The sequence below is a fragment of the Homalodisca vitripennis genome, chromosome 4 (genome assembly GCF_021130785.1).
Source record: "Homalodisca vitripennis isolate AUS2020 chromosome 4, UT_GWSS_2.1, whole genome shotgun sequence".
Lineage (NCBI taxonomy): Eukaryota > Metazoa > Arthropoda > Insecta > Hemiptera > Cicadellidae > Homalodisca > Homalodisca vitripennis.
This window is the reverse complement of record NC_060210.1, coordinates 24,057,528-24,084,983: the sequence shown is the minus strand read 5'-3', so window position 1 is coordinate 24,084,983 and position 27,456 is coordinate 24,057,528.

The following is a 27,456-nucleotide window of genomic DNA, read 5'->3' as shown; positions in this document are numbered from 1 at the left end:
ATCTGGAACCAGCATTGAATCGCACTAATTATAGTTGCAAGATTTAAAACCCCTAAAATTGACGACAAAGAATTTGCCTTTTAGAGCATTTACCAGGCTTACGGAAAGATAAACGATATAAAGCTGCTGAACCTTATTTGTAGGATCCTATCAATAGCTAGTTACAAAAAAAATTTTACAATTTAAGCTAGGGCCAACGGTTCGGCCATAATCAAGCCCGGAAGGTAAGTTTTTAAGTGAAATTTTCAAACATAATCACGTTTTACGGCTAAACCATGGAAGATAGGGTAACGGACCACTAGACCTTTTTTGTAGATCGCATTATTTTGTATTAAAATATAATTTTTAATTTGGCCTATACCTAAGGTTTTGTCTGCAACGGAGCCAGAAAACCATATCTCACGTAAAACTTGTAAAATCGATACTTTAAAACGCGTTAATGCGGCCAAAACCATTGGGATAGGGCAAAATGTCACAAGACCTTTATTGTTGATCGCGCGGTTTTATAAATTTTATTGAAAAATTGGTTTGACCTTACGAACAGCCGTTTAGCCACTATCAAGTCCGGAATGTAAATTTGTAGGCGAAAATTTTCAAAATATTTTCACTTAATCGTGTTTTGCGGTCAAACTAATGGAGATATAGTAAAAAGTCACTTAACCTTTATTGTAGATAATATTATTTCCTAAATCCAAACCTTTGTTTTATTTTGACCTCCGACCAATTTTTTCGCCGCTCTATGGACTCCAAAAACAAAGTTTTCACGTGAAAATTACAAAAAAATTTAACTTAATCACGTTTTTCGGCCAAAACCAATGCAGATAGGGCAAAAAGTCACTGGACCTTTTCTGTAGATCGCGCAATTTGCTAATTTTGATGGGTCAATCTTATTTGAGCTACGACCAACGGTTCGGCCGCTATTCGGGATCGAAACACTATTTTTATCGAAAAAATTCTCTGGAATGTCAAATATTAGAGTGTTTTTGTCGCTTAACCAGGGAAGATAGAGCAAAAAAGTCACTGGACCTTTTTTTGTAGTTTACTTCATTCCTGACCATGAATTTTTCGTCAGATCCGAGCTAGCTCCAACGGTTCGCCCGCTATCGGGCTTACAAAAAATGCCTGCAGGGGTAAAGAATGCGCGATTTTTTGGGAATTTTTTTGAGGGGTTTAGAAGTAAAAAAGTCGGTTTTCAGACTTTTCCTCCGGGTCATATTGTGAAAGGTACCTGCGTGCCAAATTTCAAGTTTCAGCACTTCTAGAAGTATGTTAGAGATTTGTATCTATATATCAATCAGTCAGTGATGTGAGTCAGTTTCACATGCGGCTGTATAAGTATTTAGATATAGATTTTAATAAAATGTTCACAAAAACTATAAATCCTAAACCAAAGTAAAGAAATACCGTGGTTATTAAAACCGCCAACAAACAAAATAGAGTTATATTTCGTCTATTTATATTCGTATACGTTCATTTTATTACTATGGTTACATACCGACCGATGTGACATGTTTATGTCACACTTTTTGCGTTAAAACTCAAAATTATGCGACCAAAGTAACCAATATTTTGCATTAACTTGAAGTTCATATTTTTTATGCCTGTATTTGTATTTTTTATCGCCGAGAGTCTGCCACTTCTATGAGCAATGCTCGCAGTGGACGTCAACCGATCAGCCGCGGTAAAATAAAACACAATTAATAACTTCATGTCAAAAAATTTGTATAGGTCTATATAGGGTAAATATGTCCTCTATAGAAATACATATCTATTTATATCCCAATATTTTTATCAGGAACGGCAAGGCAATTAAAAAATATTTAAATGTAAAATACGTATCATTTAAGTAATACAAATACACGCTAATAATTTCAAGTAAAAGATATGTATACTGGAAGCCCATTTTAGACTGTATAAATACTAGGTAAAAGGTGTAGAATGTGTCTTGTAGTTCTTAAGATATAACTATTTTCTCGAGACTCTGTTATTCTTTTTAATACAGCGTTGTTTGAGTGACAGGACCTTTTATAGGATGGCTTGATCATATAACTGGTTTTTACTTTCTCACAATTGTTGTACATTGTCTATATTTATCTTTCGATCTAAAAATGTATTACAGATATAACTCTCAAAGCATCTCTGTATTTGCCATGTTTCACTTGCAGAGACGAACGAGTTTTGACGCCTACTCAAGAACAACCGATTTACTGTATACTCCGATACCGCAATCTCTGGCCCTTTGAAGTTCAAGATTGCTTCAACTTGTACAAAAGACCTCAGAACGACGAAAGTAGCTTGCTCGATGTTCAACTAACCGATTCTCTTTAACTCTTATTTCTCCTTCTCAAAGTTCCCGTTTTTTTTTTTTTTTTTTTTTTTTAAAAAAAAAGCTTCCAAATTGTTGATAGGTAGAATAACGTTTGAACATGTCCCTGTAATGTTTGGTTTTTAATATAAACACATTAACAAAATGCTTTCATTACTCTAACACATGCACCGTTGAGGCAAATCAGCCACTTCCTATTGGTAAGTCACGAGTTATAAATAACTCGTAAGTTATGGATGACATTTTGCACCTAATGTACCTGTAAATGTTCATTACTACGTGAACATATGTGACAAATTAACCAGTTTCTCTTCCTTGTAAGTCACGAGTTCTAAATAACTCGTAAGTTATGGATGACATTTTGCACCTAATGTAACTGTAAATTTTCATTACTACGTGCATCTATGTGACAAATTAACCAGTTTCTCTTCCTTGTAAGTCACGAGTTCTAAATAACTCGTAAGTTATGGATGACATTTTGCACCTAATGTAACTGTAAATTTTCATTACTACGCGCACATATGTGACAAATTAACCAGTTTCTCTTCCTTGTAAGTCACGAGTTCTAAATAACTTGTAAGTTATGGATGACATTTTGCACCTAATGTAATTGTAAATGTTCATTACTACGTGAACATATGTGACAAATTAACCAGTTTCTCTTCCTTGTAAGTCACGAGTTCTAAATAACTCGTAAGTTATGGATGACATTTTGCACCTAATGTAACTGTAAATGTTCATTACTACGTGCACATATGTGACAAATTAACCAGTTTCTATTCCTTGTAAGTCACGAGTTCTAAATAACTTGTAAGTTATGGATGACATTTTGAACCTAATGTAACTGTAAATTTTCATTACTACGTACATATACATGGCAAATGAACTACTTTCTCTTCCTGGTGAAATACGAGTCCTAAATAACTCGTAAATTATGGATGACATTTTGCACCTAATGTAACGGACAATCTTCATTAATACGTGCGCATATATGATAAATCAACCACTTTCTCTTCCTGGTAAGTCACTAGTCCTAAATAATTCGTAAATTATCGATAATATTTTGGTGTCTCACTGGTGCCTCTTGCTCCGATTACCAATGACAACATCCGACTGTTCTCTTTGGTAACCATGGTTACAGTGGGATAAACACACAATAAACTAATATTGATTACACAGAGTACATTGTGGATTTTAACATATGACAGTATCAACTTCACGAGACGTAACATTGCATGATAGTTCTAACCTTTTGTCTGTTAAGTATAATGTCGATTTCAGATTCGCTACTTTTCAAAGACCTAGTGTTTTAAAATTTTGTACATACCTTGAATTGGAAAAATCTTTTCATTTTACAACTTTACATCAAAACTCTTGTATTCTCATAAGAGCGTTTGCATATACCCAGCATAGTGACCTTGTAACAGAAGAAATACTCTCTGGTACCTGAAAATCAATAGAATTTTTTCAATTTGATAATTCAAATTTTGTTACACTGTTTTGCAGACGCAAGTGAACTTTGTTTTTACTTGAGTAAATACAATTAGCATTTACAAGGAAATGTTACAATAAATGTATTAATAGTAAAGTCTGTGATTGTACCCTTAACACCTTCGCTGCGGCTCTATCTTCAGTGACCTTGAATAGTCTAATAAGACGGTACGCGCAAAGGAGCGTCAGCCGCAGTCAAAGAATTAAAGTATTCATTTATTAAAAATTACGCCTTAGGAAGTTGAGTTGGCGAGCGTCTGGCGGAATGTGTCTGCCTGTGTTCACAATAACTCTACTAGCGCTATAATACATTGACAATTATAAACATCTGTGCTTGGACCAGGATAAGCGAAAGCGAAGCCTCCCACGTTGACTGGGGTCTGGCGGAATGTGTCTGCCTGTGTTCACAATAACTCTACTAGCGCTATAATACATTGACAATTATAAACATCTGTGCTTGGACCAGGATAAGCGAAAGCGAAGCCTCCCACGTTGACTGGGGTCTGGCGGAATGTGTCTGCCTGTGTTCACAATAACTCTACTAGCGCTATAATACATTGACAATTATAAACATCTGTGCTTGGACCAGGATAAGCGAAAGCGAAGCCTCCCACGTTGACTGGGGTCTGGCGGAATGTGTCTGCTTGTGTTCACAATAACTCTACTAGCGCTATAATACATTGACAATTATAAACATCTGTGCTTGGACCAGGATAAGCGAAAGCGAAGCCTCCCACGTTGACTGGGGTCTGGCGGAATGTGTCTGCTTGTGTTCACAATAACTCTACTAGCGCTATAATACATTGACAATTATAAACATCTGTGCTTGGACCAGGATAAGCGAAAGCGAAGCCTCCCACGTTGACTGGGGTCTGGCGGAATGTGTCTGCTTGTGTTCACAATAACTCTACTAGCGCTATAATACATTGACAATTATAAACATCTGTGCTTGGACCAGGATAAGCGAAAGCGAAGCCTCCCACGTTGACTGGGGTCTGGCGGAATGTGTCTGCTTGTGTTCACAATAACTCTACTAGCGCTATAATACATTGACAATTATAAACATCTGTGCTTGGACCAGGATAAGCGAAAGCGAAGCCTCCCACGTTGACTGGGGTCTGGCGGAATGTGTCTGCCTGTGTTCACAATAACTCTACTAGCGCTATAATACATTGACAATTATAAACATCTGTGCTTGGACCAGGATAAGCGAAAGCGAAGCCTCCCACGTTGACTGGGGTCTGGCGGAATGTGTCTGCCTGTGTTCACAATAACTCTACTAGCGCTATAATACATTGACAATTATAAACATCTGTGCTTGGACCAGGATAAGCGAAAGCGAAGCCTCCCACGTTGACTGGGGTCTGGCGGAATGTGTCTGCCTGTGTTCACAATAACTCTACTAGCGCTATAATACATTGACAATTATAAACATCTGTGCTTGGACCAGGATAAGCGAAAGCGAAGCCTCCCACGTTGACTGGGGTCTGGCGGAATGTGTCTGCCTGTGTTCACAATAACTCTACTAGCGCTATAATACATTGACAATTATAAACATCTGTGCTTGGACCAGGATAAGCGAAAGCGAAGCCTCCCACGTTGACTGGGGTCTGGCGGAATGTGTCTGCCTGTGTTCACAATAACTCTACTAGCGCTATAATACATTGACAATTATAAACATCTGTGCTTGGACCAGGATAAGCGAAAGCGAAGCCTCCCACGTTGACTGGGGTCTGGCGCGAGCTTAACGTCATATAGCTGTCAGTTTTCGTATTGGGGGCGTAGCCTGGAAGGAATTTTTAAATAAGAATAGGCCTAGCAGTCTTAAAACGGATAGTTAAATAGTAACTTTTACTGTTAGGTACATATAATATTTAATATTCGCTAAAAACGTATAATTAAAAGTATATATCTACTGAAAACTTAAATTTTCTTATCTGAATATTTTCTTAGTATATGCTCAACAGCGGTTTTCGTAAAGGTTGAAATAGAAGTGTTGTTATTACCAAGCGTACTCTATGCTTTCACACTATAGATTTAAACAAATTGAAAATAGATATTAAATTAATTAAACATCTCACTGTGCTGTCATATAACAATGTTTACACAGAACAGTTGATTACATTCCACAGGCTATTTTAATTAACATTTCAAAACCTTAGAGACCCGTGAGTCGTCGTTCGGAGAAATCTTCGAAACAAGAATAGGCCTATATCCATACCAGGAACTCTAAGAATGTCGACGAAAGATTTCGGTATACTCAGTTGAATGTATTATAAAATTCCTGAACAGTTAATATTACAGTGGTATGCGTTGCTCAGGTAATTATTCTCAATTCACTTATCAACTTTAATATCAATCGATTGGTCATTACTTGGATTTTATGACAGTCCAGGGATCGCACCCATTCCCATGTTTTTGCAGCTGTAAAGTAGCAATATCGAACAGAATATTGTTCGTAAACCTCTGTAAATGCGGACCTCTGTACATAAAAGACACATTGCAAGATCTGAAGCTAAAAAAATGTGTTTGGTAGCAGGCATCGCGCCGCAGAAACAATACGATAATTTAATTATTTTAGTCTCAAACATTTCAATTTGCTGCTGATTGGACGATTTCAATTTGGATGTTTAGCTCACAAATTAATTGTGTCTCAGTTTCAATAATGAAGACGCTACGTCTCAGCTAATTGAATTTACTCTTGAGCGGGTATAATCCGTTTATAATTGAGCATTTAAGTTAAACAGTACGGAAAAACATTCATCGACTCGGCCTTTCAAATTTCTTTGTTGAGTTAAAATTATTTTATTCAAGATTCGATAAAGTAAACTGATTATCATAAAATATTATAAATGGAAAAATACCGTTTTTTGTTTATCCTACTATTACCCATTAACAATTCAACCGATTGTACTTAAATTTTACAAGTACATTTTTAGAGCCCCTGAGATGAATATAGCCACTCTAGTATCTAGTGACAGAGGCCCAAGTTATATCTGACACTTGACTTCCTGTATTGTCCGACGTGGTTCTCTTTAATATGATCTCAATGGAAGGCGAGCGACTTTCTCTCTAGTGGAGCAGTAACGTGAACTCTTTGAAGATCCAATACTGCTTCCACTCGTCAAGGCAGAGGCCCAAGTTATATCTGACACTTGACCTCCTGTATTGTCCGACGTGGTTCTCTTTTATATGATCTCAATTGAAGGCGAGCGACTTTCTCTCTAGTGGAGCAGTAACGTGAACTCTTTGAAGATCCAATACTGCTTCCACTCGTCAAGGCAGAGGCCCAAGTTATATCTGACACTTGACCTCCTGTATTGTCCGACGTGGTTCTCTTTTATATGATCTCAATGGAAGGCGAGCGACTTTCTCTCTAGTGGAGCAGTAACGTAAACTCTTTGAAGATCCAATATTGCTTCCACTCGTCAAGGCAGAGGCCCAAGGTATATCTGACACTTGACCTCCTGTATTGTCCGACGTGGTTCTCTTTAATATGATCTCAATGGAAGGCGAGCGACTTCCACTCTAGTGAAGCAGTAACGTGAACTCTTTGAAGATCCAATATTGCTTCCACTCGTCAGGGCGGAGGTCCAAGTTATATCTGACACTTGACCTCCTGTATTGTCCGACGTGGTTCTCTTTTATATGATCTCAATGGAAGGCGAGCGACTTCCACTCTAGTGAAGCAGTAACGTGAACTCTTTGAAGATCCAGTATTGCTTCTACTCGTCAGGGCAGAGACCCAAAGTACATCTGATACTTGACCTCCTGTATTGTCCGACGTGGTTCTCTTTTATATGATCTCAATGAAAGGCGAGCGACTTCCACTCTAGTGGAGCAGTAACGTGAACTCTTTGAAGATCCAATATTGCTTCCACTCGTCAGGGCGGAGGTCCAAGGAATATCTGACACTTGACCTCCTGTATCTCCGGGCTTTGATAGTGCCTTTACATGTTAACTCGTTACTTATTCAATATGTTTATTTGGTTCCAATAATGCACTTATTGAATCATTTATATATGGTTCTTGTGCATAAAAATGTTTTAGATAACTTTTGTTTAGCACTTTTGTTAATCAAAATATTTTATTTTAATTAATATTACTGAGTTAGCATATTACTTATTATCAATCAATCAGTGATATAGCTTACTGATTTTATAGGAAAATAAATACAACACAATTAATTGTTCAATAAGAAGACTGAAGTTCTTTTCTTATGTTGTTTTTATCGTTCCGATGCACTCGTAGATGACATTTTATTAAAAAAAACATGGATTCCTGTAATAAACACCAACAAACAAAAATTCAAAATCTGTAATCTCCACGTGGATTTTAATTTCAACTTCACAGCTTTAAAAATGTGTGAATTTAAAAATTCTTTAGAACAAATTTTTGTTTGAGAAAGTTTGTGATGACATTATCGTAGTTGCCTTATCGGTTTTATTATTAAATACCAAATAAATCCATATAATGCATTACCTTTTCATAGACTGGGAGTTATATAAATGATTTATGAGTTGTATGTAATTGTCTAAGATTTTTATAATATTATGAATGTATTTTACTTAATCATAATTTATTTCGAATGTTCTTCCGTGAAGGATGTGAATGTAATATGTGCACAAACAAATTTTAATATTGCTTTTGAGCTTTATTATTCTTACTTAGATTTTTTTTATTCAAATTAGGTCAATCATTTGTGTATCCTATGATTGTTATTTTTTTTGAAGATGGAAGGATTGTGAAGGAGACAGGATTTTCCGGACATTTGCCATTTTTCAATGATATAAAAAAATCAGTAACACTACGTTTCGGGATCTGCAATCTGATCTCTTCTTCAGGTAAATAACTAACCTAACATTTAATTAAAAACTGGGTTAAAGTAAACAAATCATACAAGAGTGTTGTGACACGCACAAATCAGGAATTACAAACAAGCATTTTGCGTGTTATTTCTTTGCTTACTAACTCTAAAACATGCATTTAATCAAAACAAAACACAACACTAATTACTGAAACAAAACTACAAATACAGATTACAATAGGTCTGCACTCACCGACCAACCACATAGAACTTACCAGAGGCCAGTAGTGGGAATTTTTTTATTATTCGTTCATGCTAGATAAACTTCTAAAAACCATACTGTGACTCAGCACTGGATTATTACAAATATCTAATCTGTTTTATACTTTTAGTTTTCTTTTCAGTTTATTTCTCAGAATTGGCATCCAAAGGGATGCGGCCCAGATAACATTACTCCTGGAGTCCTGAGGTATTGCCGCGTCGAATTAGCCCCCATCCTTCTTTTTTTGTTTAACTTGAGCCTGGCCAAGGGAGTTTTTCCTGAAATCCTGAAGGAGGGTTACGTCGTACCCATTTTCAAATCTGGTGACAGACAGAACATAACTAATTACCGGCCGATTGTGATCCTCTCAGTGTTGGGCAAGGTATTCGAGGGTTTGGTACTGGACATCCTTCAGCCGCTCTTTAAGAACATCTTCATTGAAGAACAGCATGGCTTGATGGCGGGGAGATCCACCGTGACTAATTTTCTCGTATTCCAAAGTTATTTTCTTGAGGCTTTCAGTCGTGGGCGCCAAGTTGATGCTGTTTACATTTATTTTAGCAAGGCGTTCGACAGGATCAGCCACAATCACCTACTTAATAAACTTGAGGGCTATGGTGTCTTGGGAACTATGCAGGCATGGTTCCGTAGCTATCTTACCGACCGCAAGCTGGTGGTTCGCTTTGCAAATCAGACTTCTGACGCCTTTGTCCCATCTTCTGGTGTGCCTCAAGGCTCCCACCTTGGCCCGCTTTTATTTTCCATATTTATTAATGACATCAAGGAGGTCACCAAAGTTCCTTTCTTACTGTTTGCTGACGACATAAAACTTTTTCTTGAAGTGTCCTCCAGAGCAGACTGCGAACATCTTCAGCAAGCTCTTAACTGTATATCGAAATGGTGTCAGTGCAACGGGATGTCCATTAATGCCAGCAAGACCAAGCTTATGACATTCAAGAGAATCACCTCCACAATTGATTTCAACTACTCCCTTGATGACAAGCTTCTTGATCATTGTACATCCATCAAAGATCTTGGAATAGTTCTCGACTCCTCTTTTGGCTACAGTCTCCATATTGACCAATTGTGCTGCCGAGCGTCTGGTATGATGGGGCTGATTATGAGAACTGCTAGGCATGGCCTCGGCTCTAATGCTCTTGTACTCCTCTACAAGTCCCTTGTCCTCCAGATGCTCGAGTACGCTTCAGTTGTTTGGTCTCCTTACCAAGTGGGCCTCATTGACAGACTGCAGTCCGTGCAAAATAAATTCCTTAGGTATTTGCACTGGAGAGAGCCTGATAGGCCTCTGAACTTGCTTCGGCTACATCCACTGGTCGTTAGAAGGGAGGTTGCAGATGTTGTCTTTCTTTATAAGATTCTCAACTTTGTGGTAGTCTGCCCCCCTCTTTTGGAGCGAATTACTTTTCGTCTCCCTTCTGGCACACGGTCGCGCCGCCTCTTCGAGCTGAGCCACTTAAACCGCAACTATCTCCAGTTCAGCTCTGTCCCAAGAATACATCGGCTTGGCAACGAGGTGTGCAGTGAAGTAGACTTTTTCTGCAATCGACTGGGAGCTTTGAGACGTGCTGTGTTGACAGTGAGGCTGGAGACATTTGAGTCAGAGTGAGCTTGCCGAGTCCTGCACAGTATTACAGCATTACAATAGTTACTCCATTGTTATCTTTGATGATTTAGTCTATTACTGTTATCATTATTGTTATTGTTGTATTATTATGTTTTATTACTTGTTATATCACTACTTGTTATTGTTATTGCACTATTGTTATTGGTACCACTTTCGTTTATGTTTCACATTGTTTTAGTTTTATATGTTTTATCTTGTTATATCTGTTTATTTCACTATGTCGTAGGCATGGTCAATTGCTGAACTTGATTTTTCATACTGTACTTTTTTATGAGAATTTATTACTGTTCTAGTCATTTTAAGTATTGTAATTTTTCAAAATGGTTATACCGTGGGAATGTAAATAAATAAAGCGGTCAAATATCGACTGATGATAGACTGATTGGTCGGTCTGCAAATTTAATTTATGTTGCCTTGATTAATTTCCTTTTAAAGAAATGAAGTTCCCGATGTATATTATGCTGGTTTCATCACAATAATTCATATTATGATGGTCTTCGGACCAACGATGGTGTGTAATATTTTACTTTTCTGTTATACCCTTTTTTGCGTTTTCCCTGTGTTCTTTTATCCTAACGTTTAATTGCCATTTAGTCTCGCCTATGTATTCTCTATTGCAACAACATTTTATTATGTATATACTGTTTTTGAAATCCTATGTGCCATTCATTTTTTTACGAGATTTTGTCTAAGAGTATGTGTGCAGTTCTAATGTTTGTACTTCCTACCTACTCTTCTAATTTTCTCCGATAATCCCAGCACATAAGGGATTGACGTAAACCCAAATTTATCACTATTCTGTTTTTTTGACTCAGGAATGATTCTTCTGGTTCGTTTTCACTTATTTATTACTAATTGAGGGTATGCATTGCGTCCAAGATCTGACTCAACGTTTTTAAATTCCTCTTTTAATCCATCTTTATCTAACCATAAGCTCTTTGCTCTGTCAAAGTAGGCTACTCCTTCTTTGACAGATTTTTGATGGTTGGATTGATAATGTAAATATTTTCCTGTGTGTGTTTTCTTTCGAAAAACAGGTGTCTTAAGGACATCCCGATCTCTTAACACACACACATCCATAAAAGGAAGCTTGTTTTTGGACTTCCCCTTCCATTGTGAGATGGACGAAAGGAGAAATACTTTTAATGTGATTCAAAAACTAATTAAATTCAGTGTCTCCATGAGGAAAATAACAAAGGTATCATCCACATACCTCCACCAAATCTTCGGTTTGGACTGAGCTGAATCAAAGCTTTTTTGCTCAAATTCCTCTATGAAGATATTGGCGAAAATAGGAGAGAGTGGAGAACCCATTGCCATCCCCTTATCTTGACGGCAAATTTTACCCTCTAACTCAGAATAATTGCATTGAGTGCATAGTTTTATCAGTTCCATAATTACTGGCACAGAAGTTTATTCCTTTCCCTTAATGTTTGGTCTTCTTTGAGGCGTGATTCAATGATTTCGAAAGTACATTTTTAAATAAACTTTCAACGTCTAAACTTACTAGTTTGTCAGTTCCAGTCAACTTGACTATTCTACAAAATCCCTGGATCCCTGGAACTTTTGATATAAAAGTCAGTTTTTCCTACCAATGGCGTTAAAATGTCCAAAAGAACTTTAGACAAGTCCCTGCAAGGTGAATCACGAGAACTAATGGTAGGCTGGAGTGGGATGCTAGGTTTGTGGATTTTGGAATATCGAGGAATTAATTTAGATCTAAATATCTAAAAAATATGCCTTGTATTTTCTTATGGGTTTTCTATTTTGCGCTCAAATTAATCAGTCGGGTTTTTATTTAAAACTGTATATTTACCAGTATTTAAAGTTTCCATAATCTTTTCTTTGTACTCTATTAAGTCAAATACAATAGCCTTAGTAAGATTTTGACGGTGTCGTATTTCCCAAAGATCAAAATGGCCTTTTCACCTCTATTGTCAAATTGGGCTTTGTGGGAGGAATTTTCCTGAGCAAATGACTGGTATCACAACGAAACCGATCACCCTGTTGCTCAGATATCTGTGCAACAGCAGACTCGATTCCAGTTACGCAATCCAATGCCTTTACCGATTCTTGTGGCACAGAAAAGTTTAAACTCTTAGATAAAACTTATATTTCCGCTTATATACACTTATGTACATACACCGGGGTGAAACACAAACACCTTAACCGTATACATCTAACGTTTAATTGGGTCTTTGAGACCTCGATGTAAGCAAACGTCTCGACTGTTGATCTATACAGCGTTTGTAGCTCGTTACTAGTGATTCGATAGTTGGGGTGTACCGCACCAAACTCTCGACTGTTGATCTATACAGCGTTTGTAGCTCGTTACTAGTGATTCGATAGTTGGGGTGTACCGCACCAAACTCTCGACTGTTGATCTATACAGCGTTTGTAGCTCGTTACTAGTGATTCGATAGTTGGGGTGTACCGCACCAAACTCTCGACTGTTGATCTATACAGCGTTTGTAGCTCGTTACTAGTGATTCGATAGTTGGGGTGTACCGCACCAAACTCTCGACTGTTGATCTATACAGCGTTTGTAGCTCGTTACTAGTGATTCGATAGTTGGGGTGTACCGCACCAAACGTCTCGACTGTTGATCTATACAGCGTTTGTAGCTCGTTACTAGTGATTCGATAGTTGGGGTGTACCGCACCAAACTCTCGACTGTTGATCTATACAGCGTTTGTAGCTCGTTACTAGTGATTCGATAGTTGGGGTGTACCGCACCAAACTCTCGACTGTTGATCTATACAGCGTTTGTAGCTCGTTACTAGTGATTCGATAGTTGGGGTGTACCGCACCAAACTCTCGACTGTTGATCTATACAGCGTTTGTAGCTCGTTACTAGTGATTCGATAGTTGGGGTGTACCGCACCAAACTCTCGACTGTTGATCTATACAGCGTTTGTAGCTCGTTACTAGTGATTCGATAGTTGGGGTGTACCGCACCAAACTCTCGACTGTTGATCTATACAGCGTTTGTAGCTCGTTACTAGTGATTCGATAGTTGGGGTGTACCGCACCAAACTCTCGACTGTTGATCTATACAGCGTTTGTAGCTCGTTACTAGTGATTCGATAGTTGGGGTGTACCGCACCAAACTCTCGACTGTTGATCTATACAGCGTTTGTAGCTCGTTACTAGTGATTCGATAGTTGGGGTGTACCGCACCAAACTCAGCAATAAATCTATTAATATTACCCGAGGTTAATATAGCTAATTCAAAATCTAAATACTTCGTCTACTTAGTAAAAGCATCTATGACGTAATATGATGGAGCTCTACGAAACTTCTAAACGCAAGTAGGAATATATTAGGTAGTTACTATTTCATTGCCATAGTTGAGTTTAAGTTATTGACTCGACCATATATATATATATATATATATATATATATATATATATATATATATATATATATCCTACTACGGTCGAAAGGCGTCAACTTCCGTTCTGATACATTTCCAGTGCAACTGTAGGGTTTTCCTTGTCCCGACGAAGAAAAGATAGATACCGGTAGGCTAGATATGTAGGACTGAGAAGCTTACTTGCGTCAAAGGGTGTCTCCTTCTGGCTGTTTAAATTCACTTGCGGTAACACAGTTGAGTTTGCTTTGTTGTCCAGATCAAAATATATATGTAGTTGAGGTCTGTTATTGTTCATTTCTTTTTTTTCTTAAAGCCCAAGACAACCAGTTTTGAATACCTTATATGGAAACATTCACAGCTACGATCACATTCTGATCAAGTTTAGTAAAATTTAGATATTAACTTTGTGTTTGCTGTCTTCATTACACTACTGATCGAGCACTGTTCTAAAATTTAAATGTAAACGCCTGTGTTAAATTGAAGTGTTTCAGCCTCTTTGGCGAACTTAAAGCTTTGGGGGAACTTCAGCTGTTTGATGTCAGTTAAATGTGGATTATGAAACATAAATATTACCGTTTTTCAGAGTTCTAAAATATTACAAGTATTGTTGCAGATATGTCTCTTCACATAAACCTTTCTCGGAGTTTAGCGAGTATTTTACAAGTAAAATTAGCCGAATTGTTCCAGCTGTTCTTGAGATTAGCGGTTAGCAACACATTTATCGATTTATTTTTATTTATAAGATAGTTGTTCATGTGACCGCTTAGCAAGCTGATATTATTAAAGCAAATTCCCCAAGGTACAGAAAATCAAGACGTCGCTTACGTAGTCTGTTGAAGAAGTACAGCTTTTCGGAATGTATTGAAGTTAGTTGAGCACCTGTATAACAGTATTTATTATAAAACTAAAACATGAAAATATTCAAGACAAATCCAACTTAAGAGATCAGTTTCTTTAATTCTACAACACCGTATATTTGTATGTCTCAGAATATTTCAACAATGGGAAGATTGGTCAATGTATTAATGTCATCATGTTATCATGCTCAAACAGGAACAAGCACAACAATTGCGACAATTTATTGTGTTTTCAAAATAAGTATTTTACATCTAGGCTACTCTTAAACTAATTGGCTATGTGGTAATTGGTATTACATATTTGAATTTAATATTTGGTTACTTAATTACCACTGATTGTTTAAAAGATCCGGCAGATCGTCACGGAGTTACGGATCCCACAAGTGTCACCGATCTCTGTGTGCAGTGACATGTTGTAGTGCAGTTAAGAAAACAGTTGAGGGCAAGAAAGGGGTTTTAAGGGAAGAAAGAAGCTCGTCTTGGAGTTACTAAAGCTTTAATTTTACATGTACAAATGTGTGGTAAGTCCAGTGCGTACAGGGGAAGGAGGAAAAAAGTCCATTACTGGCTCATTGTTTTATTCAAACGGACTACAATTTGAAGCTAACATGAATATTAATGAATTGTCAGCTGTTCTGGTATTATCAGCTCACAACTGGATATCGTTAATTAACTTGCATTAATGACGTCGTGAATTAAAGATCTTATAATTCCTGAAAACTTTTACTTTGCTTCTTCTAGAAAACCGCTTTTTTATCTTGGTCCTATTTTATTTAATAATTTACTACCTAATATTAAAAGTCCCCAATGCTCATCGATTTTCAAAGCGAGATTAAGAGTCTCTTTGTGAGGGCCTTCTACAGCCTTGATGGAGCGCTGTGATTTTAAGTTTGCTTTCTACTAATTAACAAAAAATATGAAAAAGGTCACTTAAATTATTTTCTATTATTTAATGTATACATTCGTATACAGTTAATACAGTAGTATTATAAAGTATACTACTGTATTAGCTGTATACGACTTGCGCCCAAAAAATTTACATTTTCAATGGTGTCTATAAATATGATTTGATTTGATCTTTTTTTCTTATTTTAAAAATATAAATAACAACATAATAACACTTTACATAAACAAACATTTCTTGGAATTGTTATTTCTTATTGGCTATACACTACTGTGATTTCATATTTTATATTGGTTAATGTTAATACGCAGAGTACTAAGTGTGTTTAAATATTTTCAGGTGACATAAACTATTAGATATGAAGCAAATTGCATTTTTATTAAATTTTATAATACAACGACAATTCACAAATATTCAAATACTAGCACGTACCCACGGCTTCGCTCGCAAATTCTATTCAACATTCATTCCAAAATGCGTGTATTTCATTGAACGGCTGCCACGATTTCAGGAATACTTGACTATTTTAGACTAATTTAGAGAACCTCCAAAGTCGAAGTTCATAGCTTACTAGTGAAAGCATTTGTGATGTAGTACGATAGGATCCTATGTTACTTTTAAATGGAATTAGTCATATATCATGCGACGGGTACCCATTTTTCACGTTTCTTCATGATTAAAAGAGGACCAGAATTTAATCAAGTTGTAAGTAACTTTTGTTTTATGTTTTTTACTTCTAGTTCTAATTAATTATATTTCCAACGCAAAATTAAAGTTTTTTATTTTACTCCAAGAAAAAAAAGCTGTATAAATTTTCGTAATAAGATTGAATTTAAAACATTGCAGTTTTCTAAATTGTGTAGATGTTGATATTTTTATTGAAAATTAAAATCAACTTTAGTAATACTAACACACTTTAATACCTAAATATAACAATTATCATTCACATTCACCTATGATGCATGATACAGTAAAGTACAAGTCCTTGCTTCCCAACCCACGTTCGCTATATCGTACTATTTCCTCGGTCCAGTCTAGGAATGACATCAGTATTTATATAGCTAATCAGTATCGGATACCTCATCAGTGAGAAATGGATACGATGTTCCCTCGACGATTTTCTGTAATAAGAATTTCATTTAGTGTCTCGTGTATTGCTTTTTAATTCCACTTGCTATAATCACAGACTCATTACGGCCGCCTGTTTCCTTAAATAAATGTAAATAAATCACTCTATAATGTAAACAAATTTAAAATAGTAGTTAACTAACTAAACACATGATCGCGTTGTCATAATACAATGTTTACACAGAACAGTTGATTATATGTGACAGGTTCTTTCAATTAATATTTCGAGACCACTTTAGAGACAAATATGGGGTTTTTAACTGTTGAGAGACCAGTGGGGCATAAGCCCGGAGGATGTTATTACAGTACTCAGGGTTGGAACTTTATTACTGGGAATACTAGATGGCGTTGAAGTAGCTAGATATTGAGATTGTTTGATAACAATGTTTTTTTTTTAATTTTCGTAATTAATAAGTTTTGTTTATTAATAAAAATTATCCTACGTTACTTCTAATACCTCCAAAAATATGTGTACAAAGTTTCATGATGATCGGTTCAGTATTTTTTACGTGAAAGCGTAAAAAAACAAACTTACATTCGTATTTATAATATTAGTAAGAATGACCATAGTATAGTAATTGTAAAATATTTGGATTCTAAAGGAATGGGAAAGTTTCTCATATTTGTAATGTTCGAAAGATCGAAGGCCTAAGTAGATTTTTCAATCCAAAACTATAAAACAAGAATAGTATGAGATGTGTATGGCGATATGGCAACAGCGACTGCGCACGCGCCAGTCTCGTCTTCTTTGCTGCTCCAGGTGTAGATCGCCAGCGACTATGTGGACTGCCTGGCGACCAAGTTGATCAATCTCTTACGATACGCGCACGCGCACTTCTGCTTATACAGCACACAAAATACCACCTTATCCGCACCACACATTTCGGTGTTTTCTTTTATTATTTTGGGTTTTGTTTATTTTTAAATTATTCTTGATTGTATATTATGAGTGATAGCAATGAAACTTTAGTTACTGTATCAAGGCAAGTGGACAGTAAAGAGGCTGAGGAAAAACTTTCAGAGCATTCGTTCCACAGGCTTCAATTTATCCATAACAACGTTTACCTTGTGTTGGTAAAGGTACAGTACAGAACAACAGAGCATCCCCGGCTTGAGTACTTGGTTGAAAGCGAGATTGGAAATGCCAAAAAAGCGTGTATAACTCCGGCAAACTGGTCGTCTAGCAACCAAGTTTCTGGTTGCAGAGCAATTTAGTTGCCCTGTGAGTAAGCTACCGAGATCTACTTTTCTATAGAAAAGCAACTGTTCAGGTTTAGGTCACATAGTTTTATGAGCCGGCCCCACTTGTGGGAAGATCGGTTTCCTTATGTTCTTGCATCAAATTCGATATTAAAAACCTCGCATTTACACACACACTGTTTACGTTTTAGTAAATTTTCCTGAGATAATGTTCTATGTACTATTTGGGTTGATGTGAACGAAGTCATGGACAACTGCCCCTTTTCACGATTTAATACACACACAAAATGTATTGTATGTTGCACAATTACTAAACTCTATATATTCTGTAAGAAATAAAATAAATATAATCTCTCTATATGGCTCTGCTGAAAACACCCATTAGGTTATTCAGGACTATGATGTTGGTTCCATTATATCGAAACATGTTAAGTTACTCCAGACATAACAGTTTCAGTTGTTTTATTTGAGTCTTTTTATTATTCGTAACGATTTTTTGCTTAACCATTAGCGAAGCCTGTCTCTTGAAGATCTATACTTTCTTCAGGACACCTTGAGGATGAAATGAACTATATACTTAAAATCTGCAAGCAACCTCTGTGGTGCTTGTTGTGCGATAGCTGGTGTGGCGTACTCCTCCTACTTTATTTATTTCTAAAATTAATTAACATAATCCAGACAATATTTGTGATCATTTATCAGATCTTTATACCATAATTGAAATGCCATAATTTTCAAGGGTGATAAGTGAAATAAAACGATACATTTTTTATTAGATCAACCATGTTAGTTTAACTCCCTGTTTTAGATAGTATCTAAACCATCGTAGTTGTGCACCTGATGAGACAATGAGAATACCTCTTCATCTAGATTACATTGTATTTGTAGTCTAGGTGTCTCTGATGTCGAAACTATATAAAGAGTTCAATTTTAGTTCCTTCATCACCGACTTTTTTATCTCTTCAGCCAAACATGATTCCAGATTCCAGGAGTCGAGACTGTGAAACTGAACTGGAGATAAACTCAGCGTACACATTGGATCAACCCTTCGCACCATAACTATATTATGTGTAAATAAAGTAAACTTCTAAATTTTGAATTTTAATATGTCTTCTTATCGTGTCCTTGAAAAAGCATTCTCTTCTTATGTATGTATTATGTATAAATTTATATTTAAATTATACATACTCAATTTTTTTAACGAACAATCTTGACAGCCAACAAACAATGTGGATAGAACCAGATACTTTCTTGTTGGCTATAGAATTCCTAGCAGATCTAAAATCACGGAATATACGTTATACGTTAATCGAACTGAAATAATTACGTGTAATTTAGTAAGTACACGAACTAGATGTGGCCGCCTGGTCAGAAGACAACTTGATGACTTGATGCCATCCTGGCATAAGAACATCGCCAAGCCCTACGTTGCGACACAGTGTATCTTGAAAGTGAAATATAGAATATAGTGAACGTTTCAGATGTGTTATAAGTGATGCAAGTGAAAACTAAGAATGATTTAAGGTTATACTGGAAAATATTAAACACAAAATACTTATGGAATATGATGAATCCCATTTTTGAGATTTTCCTGGTGCGAGTCATTAGACGAGGAATTTTAAAAGCCGGGAAGAGGCGTTTTCTTTCGGGTTTTTAACACTATTTTGTACGATCTACATCATAAAATAAGTACTATGATTACTAATAGTGCTCAAAGCATGTTGGAACACAAATGCATGTATTTTCTAAGGATTTTGCAAGTTTAAATGAACATTCTTCGTCAGTGACTAAAACGTCTGCTTGGATATATTTTGATATTTTTAATTATTACTGTTAGTAAACTTACCTTGACTCTTACATATCTACATTTAGTTTTTACAGGTCATCTTATTTTTCGAAAGCGCCAAAACACAGGATAATTTTCCATAGCAAATACTCCTCACAATTCTTTACTTTTCTAAAACAAGCGTTGCACATAACAACACGATGGACACTCGTACGCTGATGTTTCACCGCAAGTGAGAATATCATATCCTGTAGTATCGTAAACATCACTTTGTAATCCATCACTGAAGAAGCGAATCTCTAACATAAGCGTGATTAATTAATATTCCCTAAAATGGTGGCTTCCCAATCCGTCGTATATTAATTTTAAGATCCATTCACAGCTGACAACAAACCACATCTTTCCATTATTAAGTCTATCTTTTGAAAAATAAAAGAAGGTGCCCATTTAGTTCTTTCCTTACTTTGTAACAAACAATCCAATTTTAATTACCATTCTAACTTGAAACGATCCAAGTTGCAGGATTATTGGAGAGAATTGAATTGAAAAGTAAATAAAAATATTATTCGTTTCTAAATTATACTAATGTTTAACACGTGGCTTAATTAAAAGGTCCCTTATTCGCTATGCAAAGTTTTCATTGTGTAAATGAAAATAATCTGAATGGAAAGACAGAGCTGTCCCAGAGCGCCTCGCGCTGAGGCGACAAGAGGATTGTCGAGTTCCAGGAAGCGGGGAATTATCTTACTTTTAATCAGGAGATGAAAATTTTACTCTGTCATAAAACTGGCAGGAAAATACTGTGGCTTGTGTCTGTTGAGATTGGTTGAAGGTACTTTATCGCTGTCACGTGGATTTTAAAATCCAAAAATGGTGGCAAAGAAGTCAGTTGTTCGTACTTAACGAAGCGGGTTAAGTTCCTCTTTTTCCTGTCTGATTATGCAATCCTGTGAACAGTATATAGGGTGTGTGGAGGCTAATTCTGAACTACGTGTAATAAATTGGCAAAACCATAAAATCCATTGTGAGGCAATGTAAAACTTTGATTAATAAACCATAATTACACATAAGACTAACGCTCAGTTACATCCCATGGCTATCAGTTAGTTCACAAGGTATCGCTACTTGTGTCACTATGTCACACGTTTACATCATGGTTACACATAAGACTAACGCTCAGTTACATCCCATGGCTATCAGTTAGTTCACAAGGTATCGCTACTTGTGTCACTATGTCACACGTTTACATCATGGTTACACATAAGACTAACGCTCAGTTACATCCCATGGCTATCAGTTAGTTCACAAGGTATCGCTACTTGTGTCACTATGTCACACGTTTACATCATGGTTACACATAAGACTAACGCTCAGTTACATCCCATGGCTATCAGTTAGTTCACAAGGTATCGCTACTTGTGTCACTATGTCACACGTTTACATCATGGTTACACATAAGACTAACGCTCAGTTACATCCCATGGCTATCAGTTAGTTCACAAGGTATCGCTACTTGTGTCACTATGTCACACGTTTTACATCATGGTTACACATAAGACTAACGCTCAGTTACATCCCATGGCTATCAGTTAGTTCACAAGGTATCGCTACTTGTGTCACTATGTCACACGTTTACATCATGGTTACACATAAGACTAACGCTCAGTTACATCCCATGGCTATCAGTTAGTTCACAAGGTATCGCTACTTGTGTCACTATGTCACACGTTTACATCATGGTTACATAAGACTAACGCTCAGTTACATCCCATGGCTATCAGTTAGTTCACAAGGTATCGCTACTTGTGTCACTATGTCACACGTTTACATCATGGTTACACATAAGACTAACGCTCAGTTACATCCCATGGCTATCAGTTAGTTCACAAGGTATCGCTACTTGTGTCACTATGTCACACGTTTACATCATGGTTACACATAAGACTAACGCTCAGTTACATCCCATGGCTATCAGTTAGTTCACAAGGTATCGCTACTTGTGTCACTATGTCACACGTTTACATCATGGTTACACATAAGACTAACGCTCAGTTACATCCCATGGCTATCAGTTAGTTCACAAGGTATCGCTACTTGTGTCACTATGTCACACGTTTACATCATGGTTACACATAAGACTAACGCTCAGTTACATCCCATGGCTATCAGTTAGTTCACAAGGTATCGCTACTTGTGTCACTATGTCACACGTTTACATCATGGTTACACATAAGACTAACGCTCAGTTACATCCCATGGCTATCAGTTAGTTCACAAGGTATCGCTACTTGTGTCACTATGTCACACGTTTACATCATGGTTACACATAAGACTAACGCTCAGTTACATCCCATGGCTATCAGTTAGTTCACAAGGTATCGCTACTTGTGTCACTATGTCACACGTTTACATCATGGTTACACATAAGACTAACGCTCAGTTACATCCCATGGCTATCAGTTAGTTCACAAGGTATCGCTACTTGTGTCACTATGTCACACGTTTACATCATGGTTACACATAAGACTAACGCTCAGTTACATCCCATGGCTATCAGTTAGTTCACAAGGTATCGCTACTTGTGTCACTATGTCACACGTTTACATCATGGTTACACATAAGACTAACGCTCAGTTACATCCCATGGCTATCAGTTAGTTCACAAGGTATCGCTACTTGTGTCACTATGTCACACGTTTACATCATGGTTACACATAAGACTAACGCTCAGTTACATCCCATGGCTATCAGTTAGTTCACAAGGTATCGCTACTTGTGTCACTATGTCACACGTTTAAATGTCATAAGATTGGACACAGAATGTTTAAAAACTATTAATTATGCAATTTTCTCGTTTACATCATGGTTACACATATGACTAACGCTCAGTTACATCCCATGGCTATCAGTTTGTTCACAAGGTATAGCTACTTGTGTCACTATGTCACACGTTTAAATGTCATAAGATTTCACACAGTATGTTTAAAAACTATTAATTATGCAATTTTCTCGTTTACATCATGGTTACACATAAGACTAACGCTCAGTTACATCCCATGGCTATCAGTTAGTTCACAAGGTATCACGCGGACAGATGTACAGAAATAAATTTAAATTGATCCAAGTTGATCCAGATCCTCGGGTGTTAGGCTTTGTTAACCCTCAGAAAAAGCTTTAAAATTTTTTTATAAAATTTCACACTGTCTGATTTCTATTTTAAGAGTGCCAAGGAGGCTGTTAAAATGGGCTATACTATTCTAACAAGATAGTTGTATAGGTTTTGAAATTTTTGCAAAATTAACAGGAATATTTCATTTTCAAGACTGCAAGAATAGGTTGAAGTGATCGGTGGATGCTTAAATATTGTTTTGTAAAGGAGACGGGTTTACAAACAAAATCTGTAAAAGCAATAAATTTTAGAATTTTGAAATATCAGAATACTTCTCATGTTTTATAATAGAACAATAAAAGCATCCTTAGGATTACTTCATTCCACACACGGACCCTGCATAAGCAAGCTGTGGATACAAGTTATAGTCCCTGTGTCATAAAAACGCGTTTAACATAAAGAACACAAGTGTTGTATAAATTAAACAAAAAAGTTTGCGTTGAACTCATAAAACTGTGTTTACAGTATAACATACTCTTGTAATAGAGAGGTGAGATAGTTTAAACTTAAGGTGTAACATACTCTTGTAAGTATAATAGTTTACGGTATAGCATACTTTTGTAATAGTGAGATAGAGAGTAATAGAGAGGTGAGATAGTTTAAACTTAAGGTGTAACATACTCTTGTAATAGAGAGGTGAGATAGTTTAAACTTAAGGTGTAACATACTCTTGTAATAGAGAGGTGAGATAGTTTAAACTTAAAGTATAACATACTCTTGTAATAGAGAGGTGAGATAGTTTAAACTTAAGGTATAACATACTCTTTTAATAGAGAGATGAGATAGTTTTTTTTTTTTTTGTAATAGGTAAGTGAGATAGTTTACGGTATAGCATAATTTTGTAATAGGAATATGAGATAGTTTACGGTATAAAATACTCTTGTGATAGGAAGGTGAGACAATATAACATACTCTTGTAAACAAAATAACAATACAAGAAGAAGCAGTGAGAATTTCTAAAACTGATTGAAAACCATTACGCGGATTACGCTTAGATGAATCCAAAACATAAACGAAAATCTGAACGTGAATTTATGAAAAAAAATATGTACTATCTGCTAAGTCAGCCAACCTTCTGTTGAAACTGGGCCACATTTAAAAGATTATTCACTACTAAGATAGGTACATAAAGTATAAAAGTTATAAAACACATAATACCATAACATTTGGAGATGGATTATGACCTTGAGATCCTGAACAAATGACAGCAGTTGAAAGTAAACACGAAGGCGTCCAACAACCACCCCTGTGTGTTTACTTGCCTAACTTCTCACACAGATGGCGTCCAACAACCACCCCTGTGTGTTTACTTGCCTAACTTCTCACACAGATGGCGTCCAACAACCACCCCTGTGTGTTTACTTGCCTAACTTCTCACACAGATGGCGTCCAACAACCACCCCTGTGTGTTTACTTGCCTAACTTCTCACACACAGATGGCGTCTATCAGGTAAAAGCACCCTTTTTAGAATAATTCATTCATGTTACCTACAGCTGGATATCGAAACAGCGTTTTTTTCTCTTTTAAGCCTCAGCTTTTACGCTATTCCGGCTTCGATGTTCACTGGTTTTATTATTATTACACTGATATTTATTTGCAAAGTACACTAATCCTGTCTATGCCTGATTGGACCTCCCCGGGATTTGAACCCGTGATCTCTCAGTTAGAGAGCCGAGACTATATCCATTAGTCTACGGAGGAGGACAAAAATACTTGCTCCGCCGGGAGTCGAACCCGGATCTCTCACTTGCCGGGTGAATGTGCTACCATTACACCACAAAGCGCTTGAGACTCTTTGATTTCCGTAACAGACCTTGCATCCACATGGGGATTATGTGACAGAAATTGCGAACTGTAAAACTAGTTCCATTCTTTGAAGCATAGGTGCATAGGTAGCGCCACAATACGAAATCTTTTGTTCAAAGTTTTTATTAATCTTCATTTTATAATAATGACTCCATTTTTATGAATTAAATTTAAAACTTTGTTCGTTTTTTTATTATTATCAGAGTTTACTCAATACAACATGTGCTTCCTTCCTTTGCCGCCAGATAGCGCAGATAGCGTACAATCACAACGTTACAAGTGGCAGCAGAATTGAGCGTGGGATGCAATATCTTATCATGGACTGATACATACTCGAGGAAACACCACATTGTTGATACGCGGTGACCAGGAACTTTCGTCTGTTCTACTGTGCGGTGGTAATTCAGAATCTGACTACCTACAAGGCTTCGGCTATGATACAGCTACGATTTATGACGTCATCTCCAGATAAAGTTCTCCAACTCCTATCCTTGAAAGTACGTGTGTTAAGTAGGTTGTACAGATCTATAATGAACGGAGTTGATCCTATAAAATGGCTTATAGTTTGGTTTGGTGATTGTCATCATCTGTTTCACGGTTTGATAAGACGTGCAAATCAGAATAACTGTTTGAATTTTACCAGACCGGATAAGTCACTTTCTAGAGAAGAATATAGTGGGTTTGCTACAGCAAATAAAGCCGAGAAAGGCCGATAAGGGTGTTTGGGTTATACATGATCACAGCAATGACAGTATGAGCTGAGCGCTGAGCGGCAGCAGTAGCAGCGGATACCCCAGCGTTCTTCATCTTTAACTGTAAACTCATAAAGGCGTGGTGGTAACTCTTGGATCAAAAACTAAAGATATCCGAATTGTAAAGTTAACAAAGAACTAACCAGTAGACCTAAAATAACGAAAATCGCATTGAAATTCCAGCACTGAAAAAAGCGCTGAAAGTAACCCCGACTGTTACTCATCAAGCCATGAACGTCCCCTTTGTCGCTACTCATAAACATCACCCTCTTTCTCCATTATTGCGGAGGGCAATATTTCCATTGCCATGAAGATCCCCTTACTCGGGTAACAGTGACTATCTTTGAAAATTACAACCATACTTATGTTAAAAAATGTGTTTAATTATAAATATTGACCTCGTGTAGCTAATTAGGCTTGTATTCGCTGAGGAAACCACCGTCATGTCACTGACGCAGTTATGGAATGACAACCCTATTCCTCAATGTGTTTGAACAAATTTACATCATAGATTTGTGTAAGATTTCCACTGTGAAAATGGTTTATCAACTTGAAATGACTAACGTAGAAACTCTAATAAATGCTACTTTTTAAAAGTCAGAAATACCAGAATAAACGTAAAAACTAGCTAGTACCTTAAGAACTGGTGGGGGGTGTTCTTATCCCTCCACCTTGGTAAATCTAGAGACGACAACCGGAAGTGGTTAGCTGCAATGCTGCACGTCTTGTTGTTCCGGAAGAGGGTTCGAAATGCCCTGGAGTGTCATTAGACCCAGTTATTTTGTTTAGAGTATACAGTTTTGATAATGGATTCAAAATATATTAAGTCAGAATCAAGCAATATCTCCAAAGATATAGAATAAAGTTGATAACGTTCTTATTGCGCCGGAATCAATGACGATGAAGAGGACCATATCAGTGCTTCTGACCACGACACTAATTTTACTACGGATGACAATGAGGAAGGAAATTGGATTTGCAATAATTGTAAAACCATAAGCTGGGAGGCTACCTGCCATTGCTCGTATTCTAAAATATATCCGGCAGTCTGGAAAGAAGATTGCACAAGTTCCGTTGGAGTAAGGAAACACCAACAGAGCAAATGTGAGAAAAGGAAAGTTCAATGCGAAATGTGCACAAGGAACAGAGAATATGTGCAAATTGTAGCAAACAAATGTGAATAAAGCACATGAAAACTGTTTGTGGAGAGTACTTGACCCGAAGCTAAATCAGAATAAAGACTAATTGTAAAAAGGTTCTGCATAAGTAATTCGTTCTATTACTTTTCAAAGGTAATTATGCTTACTTTTTGTATTTTATGCGTTTCTCTTAATTGTAAGGAGTGAATTTTGCAAATTAAACAAATTGTATAAAACATAAATGTGTGTGTTGTTTTTTTTTAAACAGCGAAGGCATATTTTAAGTTTCCAAACGTTAGGTAATTTTAAGTAAGCAAATAAAAAAATATACCAATATAAACCAAAAGGAAATATGTTTAAAATGCATTTTTATGTAACTTTACATTTTTATAAGGTTACAAAGCTTGTATGATATCATTTTTGTTTCCTAACCCAATTTATTAAACATTATTACTTTTCTACACAAACGTTTAAGGATTGGAAAGGATGCAGGTAAAATATTTTATAAATCTGGTAAAAAATACTTCAAACAATGATGCAATATTTAAATACAACCTCTATTATGATGAAATCATATTACTATTTAACAAAGTATTTTGGTACGTTTATTAGGTTGTAGATGTTTGGGAAAATTTGTAAATCTCAACAATGTTTTGAAAAATATAATACCATTCTTATTTTAAAATTTTCATTTTTCAGGAATATTTTTGCTATAGATGCCGTTTACGGCCTTTATATTTTAAATGGTTTCTTTTAAGGACTTTGGAAAATATTCTCGAAATAAAATCAACTCCCAAAACTTACAGT